Below are 7,472 nucleotides of genomic sequence, written 5' to 3'. Positions count from 1 at the left end.
AGTACCCACCGGTATAGCAACATAAATCACTCATGTGATACTTTTCATTTGATTTCATACAGTGTCTTACTAATCTCTTATCTTTTTCCATTTGTCCAGTCTCGATATGGAGTAAAATGAGCACCAGAAGTGATGAGTCGACATGAGCATGCGGTGGAGGAGAGAAGCGTATGAACATCAGGAGTAAGAGGAACAGGAGGAGGAACTACGGCTAAAGCGTCAGGAAGAGCAGTTCATGAGGAAGACAACGAAGGAGTGTGTCACGGCTGAAGCACGTGAATCAGAGAAGGAAATGAAGCGAGAGAGAGCCGTCGAGCTAATGTGCAGGGCCCGAAACCCTGAAAAAGGATAAATATCCTAGGTGCACTTAGTAGAGAGCATCCATTCTAACCCAATATAAGCATATAGTGGAAGAGAGAAGCATACGAACGCCAGGAGTACAAGGTACAACAGGAGGAACTATGACTTAAGCGTTCGGAGAAGCAGCTCATGAGGAAGACAGCGAAGGAGCGCACAACGACTGAAGCACGTGAATCAGAGAGGGGAAGGAAGCGAGATAAGACCGTCGCTCTAATGCGCAGGGCCCCGAAGCCCTGCGAAAGGGTAAATATCCTAGGTGCACTTAGTAGATAACATCTATTGTAACCCAGTAATTTTTTATTCCCTAATGCATGTTAGGATTAGTAGTGGTACGCTATTAGGTTAGTTTTTAGATGTATCGTATATGTCAATATTTGTTGTCGTTATCTTTTTATGGTTATGATTCTTTCGCTCAATGACGATAAATCCATGTCCTATATAATATTTATCAGCGTATATAATGCTAATAGTGCTTCACAACTACAGTTGTTTGGAAAAATAGATTTTGTATCATCTCAACATTACTTCATAAAAAACTACTCATACAATTTTACATCAAATAAATAAACAAATATCGATAAATTTACATCAAACCAAAATTTTCAAAACAATAACCATTATCGATAACTATTTGCATAACTAACATTTCTCGGCAAATAAATGTGCACTATTTTTTAAATTACCGTATAAAAAAGTTAAATTAAAAATAAAATTTTATATATTCACATATCACATGTTCAGTAGGCAAGTATAACATGTCGCCCGCTGAACAAGCAACGTGACGGCCTCACCCGTTCAGCAGGCGAGAACTTAATCTCGGTCGCTGATCTCGCCCGTTCAGCGGCTGAGATCTTCCTCTTTCTGATTATTTAATTCGCTGACCATCGGGGTCCATAAAATCTCCTCCGTTCAACAGGTGAGACCTTGTTTTCGTCTGTTAAACGGACAACAGTAGATTAGACCTGCGATTTTTAAAACATCCGTGTATTTTGAAAATATTAAAGAAATAAAATATATAAAAAATCGGATCTCACACAGCTCAGCTCGGAACGAAGCCCCATCTTGCTTCCATGGTGCCAACCAGCCTCGGCCCCGACCGGATCGCCTACATGCGGCATCCACGACGCATGCATCTCTGTCTGCACGCAGAGCACGGTGGAGTGGAGACTGAAGAGTGCCCCGCCGTTGATCACGGCGGTCGAGTGATGACATGCCGGTGGGGCGCCGCCGCGAGAACGTAGGAGAAACCGACGACGGATCGTCTTTCGAGCTGTTTGGTTTGCCGCCAAAGTTTGGCATTACCAAATTTTGATCACCAATTTGTTCACCTATGGTTTGGTCAAACATTGGCAAGAAATGAACTAGCATTGGCAAAGGAGAAGAGAATCTTACCAAAGTTTTGCGGCAAAGCAAATGCTAGCCGACTTTCAGTAATGAGTATTGGCAAATGTTTTTTTTTTTTTTGCGAGGGAAAGGGAATATATTAGACGGAAGCAATACAATCGTCACAAACTAACCTAGTTACAAAATTTTCTTCTTGCCCCATCCAGATCCCAGAAATGTCATGGATACGGGCATGATTAGCTAGTTTGTGGCTAACAGTATTCTGGCTACGATCTACTTTTTTGATCCCCAACACCCTTTGTCCGGTGAACAAACGTCTCACATCTCTCACCGTATGGGCAAGAGCCGAGCGGTCCTCCTCATGTGTTGTAGCAAGGAGAACAACCGAAGCACAATCCGATTCTACCATAATCGGCTTAGACGTGTATTGGAGCGCCATCTCAATTCCTTCCTTGCAAGCAATCAGTTCAGCCTCTAACGCATCATCACAATGTAGAAGTGATCTGCAGGATGTGAAGACTCCATTGCCGGAATTATCCTGTAATATCATGCCGATGCCCGCCCTCCCATCTTTTAAAGAGAAGGAGCCATCTATGTTTAATTTGTGCCATTCCGGAGGTGGTCGTGTCCATTGCTTAATCACCCTAGACACAGGCATGCTGGACCGCCGCTGCAACCGCATTTCCTCTAAGGAGACGCCAATGACTTGCTTGCCTCTCGTCACATCACTGTTCGGGTGCTGTTTGATTAATAATAGTGATTGGACATAGCTCTCCAGGAATCGCCTGGATACTTCCACAGGCGGTGCCAGCTTTTGATGAATCACCTCGTTTCGTACATGCCAAACACGCCACAGTAACATTAGTAACATCATGCGGCTCGTACAAGGAATATTATCCAAAAGAATTAATAAACAGTGAGTATTGGCAAATGCTGGTTGCAAACCAAACACACCCTTGCAAGAGTGCCGCTGGGAATCACAACCCAACCTGTTGTTCAGTCACAGGTGTTCATCAGGAGATACCCAATTTGCACCCTCGAACTACTAAGTCTCAGGACTTCTTATGCTTAAATGACAGCAAGTTGTGTTGATTAAGCAGTTGTAGGTGTATCAGAAAATATGGACATGAAGGCCGAAACGACCGAAAATTCATTCTTCCACCGAAGTCCTCAAACCAAAATACATGGTTTAGGCCAAGCCGGCAAGCAACGGCACTGCAATCAACGATCATCACAAGCAGATGAAACAAAGTGCGGGATTCGATGTCAGAAGACTCACGGGATGAGGACAAGCCCCTGCCCAGGGGAATTTTTTTTTTTGGCCCGGTACATCTGATATAACCAGTTTACTAGGTCACCGGTAGAAAAAATTTATTATGCTTACCAGTCTTTTATTTAAATCATGTTTAAATTTGTTTAAATTTTATTCGGTATATCTGATAAATCATGTTTACCGGTGACCTCTGGTACATTTTATTTACCGTAAAAAAAAAATGCCCCAGCCACGACGGGGGAAGGATGGCGACGTGGCGAGGCCATTGAGGTCGGGAAGAGGAGGAGAGCCCCCTCGGCATCTGACGTGCGGGGAGGAGAGGATGCCGGGGAGTCCAGAGGCTGCCGAGCACGCAAGGCGACGACAATCTGCATGGCTGGCTACTGCTACTCGTGCGACGGCCGGGGACGAGGAAAGGGCGAGGAGGAAGTGAAGTGGCCCAAGTTGGGCCATGGATTTAATTGTGTTTGCGTGATTTGAACATTGGGGCTTACATCATATGGGCCGCACAATTGTTGTTCGAGGCGTCCACCATCAAGTGAAAATTTGTTAAGTTCTTATTAAAAATATTTTTTTATTAAGTAACAAAATTATGTAACCGTTTCAAAAAATGACAAAACTAGGAACCTGTCGTTCGTTCATCAAGCAAAAAGGAAAAATCATCATTCACTAGGTGATTTTTATAAAATTCGCTCAATGGAAGGGGGACAAGGTGAAGTCCACCACTTGCAGTGGTTTAGGTGACCTGGCAATATTTAGGCATGATAGGGTTACCTCACTATGCAACACATATTCAAAAAGTTATAAATTTTCTATATGAATTCGGATGGAGATGATTTTTGTATGAAAATTGTAGTCCTAAATAAGATCTACAACTTTTTTGTAATTGAACATTTTTTATTTGAAGCTATTGAATAGCAAAAAAATTGATAGAACGTTCAGATCTACAATTTATCAGATATGAAAATTGTAGCAACTTTTTTGGGGTTCAAATGAAAAAATGATGAATCATAAAGTTGTAGATCTCTTCGAATGCTACAATTTTCATATAAAATTCATCTCCATCCGAAAACGTATGTAAAATTTATGATCTTTGAAAGATGTGTTATGCAGTGAGGTAGTCCTTTTGCCCGATGAATAGCCGACAGTCCTAAAAATCGCTCATTTACCAGGTGACAGATCATCTAAATTGCTCTAAGTGGTGGACTCCACCTTGTCGCCTTTTCATTGGACAATATTTATATGGCGCCCAACCAATGGGTGATAAGCGTCTAGTTTTGTTATTTTTTAAAACGGTCACCTAATTATGTTAAATTAATAAAAAAATATTAAATAAAAAATTCAAATTTGTTTATGGGCCACACCTTCAGAAAAAAAAAAAGAATGGGCCACAAATCGTGAATCGAGGAGAACATCCTTCAGGCAGCCAATGATATCGGCGACCTTTTTTTCAAAATGGGGAAACCCCATTTTCCATAATCAGGAATGACGGAACACATTTTCATACAACCAGAAAAGGTAAAGAAGAACCAGAAAGAGAGAACGACAACATCCAGGTTTTTACGGACAAGTTTTGCCTGACCATTTAGCTAGAACCGGACAGAAGCTGACTGAAGATCTACCAACAGAAAGACAATAGCGATAAACAAAAGAAAACGACAACAACAGAAAGATAGAGGTTGCAATGAGGAAAGATCTCCATTTGGATGCTTTTATCGCAAGACTTCAGCCCTGTGATTCATTCCGGGGCTCTTCTTCATGCATGGAACCCGTCGTTATCGTGCAGATTTCACCATTATATAAGAGCGTCAGTTGCCCAGAATGTGCCGCAGTGTTCCCTCTTCCATGCTGTGCGATATATACTGTCTGTATCAGTCCTTAAACGCCACGCACCAGGTCATCTTTGCTCAGTCCTCTGAGGAGATCTGCCCAAAAACGTAAAAACAAACCGGCATGGAAAATAGTATCAGGCAGAAAATCATCTAGTCGTAAAAACGACATCAGCGACGTCACGAGGTCTTCTACTTGTCTGGATCATGCATGCACGTATCCCCTTCCCTGATCGTCTAGATAAACCCCCATGCGATCGGATCTGTGCATTTTTTATCTCTCTCTTTTAACAAAGCTAGCGTCCAGAGGGAGCCGTGGTTTGGAAAAAGTTTCTACTTTCTAATCTGGAAGCAATCGAAGGAGAATCACAGCCGAGTTCGTACATCCACTATATATGCTATGATATATCATATAAATGAACTGTATATACTCATTTATCACTATCAGTATATTTATATACTTATTTTAAAATACTCCAATGTGAATTATATGAAAAAATTGAAAAGAAGTCTATCAATTTTAATAGATTTTGATAATACCTTCATATTTATACATAAAATATAATATACTCAAAAAATATGTATAAACCATTAAAAAGTATACACACCACTTGAATGATCTTATATACTCATATGCTACATCTATATATTATTTATCACATAAGATACTCCCTATATTATGAGATAATATGTGAGAGTACATCCTCTCGAAAGTAACAAATATGCTTCTTAGGTATATACACACATATACAGTTTGTTCATGAACGAGAGCGTATCAAGACCATTGAGTAGTAACTAGTAAGTAGGAGTCTCGGCCTCCCTCTAGGCAACACTAGCCATAAGAGAGTTACCGAACCAACTGTTTTTTGGAGGTAGCTCCGGAGAGAGCGATCCGAGCCCCGGCTCTCCCTTGGGAGGTGTGCAGATTCAGCCATTATATATTCAAGTGCTCTCCGCTACCTTCGTCTAGTTCAGTTTGCTGAGATCGACCTGCTGGGAACTTATATATGTATGTTTGATCTGCCTGCGATCCATCCATTCAGCAGCAGTCTACTTGCTGTGTTTCTTTTTTTTTCAAGATGAACACCGCTCGCGTTTCCTTCTCGCAGCAGCCATCAGCGCCGTAGCTGGCCTGTGTTGTGCTCCTCCTGCAGCGTTCCCGTGCCCGTGCACGTGCAGCGTCGTGCCGGCCGGTACATAAAGAAGTGGCGCCCTTGGGTAATGGGACTCAGGTTGATCGTCCCAGCATGCAGAAAATTGTTAGCAAGGTGCATGCGTGCATGCAAGTTATTACTAAGTAGATAGATCTTCAATAATTACATTGGTTAATTTTCCTTTATATGTGTTACTTGGTTGATTTGCTTACGGAGCTCAATATATGTCTATATCGACCAGGCCGCTACTCCAGCTGAAGACAAGCTTCCGGAGCTGCTGAGGAGAGCAGCCATGGAGGACACAGCAAGACCATCATAATGGTCTTCACGAACGAAGCATGGACGTACGGCTCCCGGCTCGCTCCTGGACCTCTTCCTGGAGAGCTTCCGTATAGGCGTGAGGACGGAGCCCCTGCTGAAGCACCTGGTCGTCGTCGCCATCGACGCCAAGGCGTTCGAGCGGTGCCAGCAGGTGCACCCGCTCTGCTACGCGCTCCCCGTCGAGGGCGTCAACTTCGAGCCAGAGCAGTCGTACATGGCCAGGGACTACATCGACATGCTGTGGCGCAGGAACAGGTTCCAGGCCCGGGTCCTGGAGCTCGGCTACAGCTTCGTCTTCACGGACGTGGACATCGTCTGGTTCCGCAACCCGCTACTGCATGCGCATCCCGGTGGGCGCGGACTTCGCCATGTCCTGCGACTCGTACTACGGCGACAGCCCGTACGACCTGGACAAGAGGGCCAACGGCGGGTTCGTGTACGCGAGGCCTTGCGCCAGGGTGCTGGCGTTCTACGGGGACTGGTACGAGTCGCGGAAGGCGTGCCGGGGCCAGCACGAGCAGTTCGTGTTCGACAAGGTGAAGCACGCGCTGGCGGCGCAGTTCGTGGACACGGCGTACCTCGGCGGGTTCTGCGAGCGCGGGAAGAATATCCGGGACTTCCACGCCAACTGCCTCGTCGGGCTCAAGACGAAGCTGGAGAAGCTCCGCGGCGTCCTCGACCAGTGGAAGCAGTTCAAGGCTGCGCAGCTGGGCAACAACAGCACCGCGCTTACGGACTGAACTTCAGCTGCACCGAACGATGTGATCGTACGTGATTTCTGGTTTGTTGAACAAATTTGCGATACAACATTATATTCATGTGTAGCCATGCACACTTTGAATTTCATTTCATTTCATTTCCCCGTTATACAGCTTAATCAAAGGACAGCAGCAAAGCTTACCGCAGTAAAGGGTCTCGTATGTGATCTTGCTCAGAGAGCGTACGTGCAGGTGCAGAACGCGCAAGGTGTGTACATATTTCACTTAAGAAATATGCATATCAAAAAAAAGTATTATGTACATCTTATAAAGTAATATATAATTTATTTATAACAGGATCACTATATATCTAATCAGAAATATGTATTCTCGGGAGTACACTACAACACCGAAGCAACTCACCTAGCATGCCAAACTTCAGGGCCGTCCCTAGGCATGTGCAGCCTGTGTGACCGCACGGGGCCCCAAATCC

General features: G+C 44.1%; 1 pseudogene; it reads left to right on the top strand.

Moving 5' to 3' along the window:
* Nucleotides 1-6,053: 6,053 nt before the first annotated feature.
* LOC133902354 (uncharacterized protein At4g15970-like) lies at nt 6,054-7,021 on the top strand (annotated as a pseudogene).
* Nucleotides 7,022-7,472: the final 451 nt, after the last annotated feature.

This window comes from Phragmites australis, chromosome 20 (genome assembly GCF_958298935.1).
Source record: "Phragmites australis chromosome 20, lpPhrAust1.1, whole genome shotgun sequence".
NCBI classification, from domain to species: Eukaryota; Viridiplantae; Streptophyta; class Magnoliopsida; order Poales; family Poaceae; genus Phragmites; species Phragmites australis.
Note: the sequence above shows the minus strand (reverse complement) of the source record. Positions and strands in the feature narration are given on the sequence as shown.